This window comes from Nanorana parkeri, unplaced genomic scaffold (assembly GCF_000935625.1).
Source record: "Nanorana parkeri isolate BGI_ZX_2015 unplaced genomic scaffold, ASM93562v1 scaffold9, whole genome shotgun sequence".
NCBI lineage: Eukaryota > Metazoa > Chordata > Amphibia > Anura > Dicroglossidae > Nanorana > Nanorana parkeri.
This window is the reverse complement of record NW_017306277.1, coordinates 2,082,001-2,083,963: the sequence shown is the minus strand read 5'-3', so window position 1 is coordinate 2,083,963 and position 1,963 is coordinate 2,082,001.

Genomic DNA, 1,963 nt, shown 5'->3' with positions numbered 1-1,963 from the left:
CCCCCCCCCATCTTTATATCCTCTCCTCCTCATTTCCTCCTAGCCTTCCTTGCGCACCGACAGAGAGCATGGAAAGTTATTAGCACACAACAGGTATTCTATGCACTTATTAAACACCTAACAATGATTTATTTAGCAGACTAAAAGGGAGCAAGTAAGAGAAGGTTATTGTTAGAGTTTATATGCACTTTAAAGAGGAACTTCACCAGGCATTGCAAAAGGTAAAGCAAGTACTGTAGCTGCTTACTTTTATAAAACACAAACTCACCATCCCAAGAAGTCCATCTTCCTAGAACCCTAAGTCTTCACTGGTTAAGACTGTCCTACAGCCTGCTGTGATGTGTATCCCAGGAGGCTGCAGATGGGAGGCACGTCGAGGGTCTTGCCTAGGAAGTACTTGCCTGAAAAAAGTACTGGCTCCCCACCCAAAAAAAAAATAAGTTTCAGCTTTGCAATAGGGAAAGGTTAGGATTATGGATTGGCTAAAGTGCAGGTCCATTTTAAGTACAGTAGAGAAAAGTCAGATCGTCAACCTAGGTGTAAGTTTAGGTGGTGTTCTGTAAATCTCAGGACTGGCCAAACATAAGTACAATTAAACATTTGGCAGGTAAAACAGCTCCCATATATATAAATATAATTGGTTTACTCAGCCATTTGGCTAAATTTCAGCTTCGTACTGTGAAAAATAACAATAGCTAAGGGTGCTTTGTCTCTTCAGTGGATTTATGTTGTTGTATCATAATTAAATGCAGTTAAAACATATTTATGATACTGGGGAGTTATGATTTCATTGGGCCCTCCCCGTGCGTTGTATTTTCAGCGTGTCTACTGTAATCCTGCAGCCAGTACACAATGTCAAACCTGGGGAAAAACTGCTGTTTTTACATTTTTACAGCATACGGAGATTCTAATTCAATATGAATGCAAAGTTGCAGTGACCTTGGGAGCTCCTGGTTATCTCTAAAGAGTGCTGGTCAGTGTAAAAATCCCTTACTATCCAATATGACAGTACACGGTTCAATTCCATCACGGTCCCAAGTTGATTTTTATCTCAAAACAGACATGATAAGAATGATTTTAAGTGGACCTCTCATTAAAATTCACACCTCACATGAATCAATGGGGCACATGTCAGCAATACCAAATAACATTTTCTTTTGAATAAAAAAAAAAAAGAGTATCTCTTCCTTTTCATGGACACAAATGGCGGCTTCTAGGCAGTCTCTTATGACCTAAAGCCTGTGTAGAATAGATCATGCTGGCTTTCGCTACCAGGGGCATTGTGAGTGCTTCATGTCACTATAAGACTGAAGAGATTTTGTTGTTTTCCATGCCTGGCTCTTACACTCCAAAGACATGCTGGTAGGTTAATTGGCTCCAGTCCAAATTGGCCTTAGTATGTATGCATGTGGGATATGGACTTAGATTGTAAGCTCCTTGAGGGCGGGGACTGATGTCAATGTACAGTATTTAAAGTGCTGCCTGAATTGTTGGCACTATATAAATGCCTGAAATAAATAAATACATTAATTCATTAATAAATACATGTCTGGTGGCAGGGCCGGACTGGCCATAGGGCAAATCGGGCACTTGCCCGGTGGGCCGGGCCGGGCCGAACACAATCAACCTGATTGTGTTCGGGCCGGTCCGCTATGCCGATGGCTGACTCTGTGCAAAGCAGTGTCTACTGTGTGGTAGCGAGCAGAGCCGGCACTACCACACAGTAGACACTAGAGGGCGCTGGTGGGGGAGGTCAGAGAAACACCTCCTCCCCCAGCTCTCTCTACTCTGTGCTCTTTCCGGAGCTTGCTGGTGCTGTTCCTGCAGCCTGCACTGTCCCGGTACCGGCCCGAGATATTAACATATGAATGGGCCACGGTAATTTGAATATCAATAAGCCGTGACCCATTCATATGTAAATATCACGGCTCATTGATATGCAAATCGCTACCCCTCCCCCCGC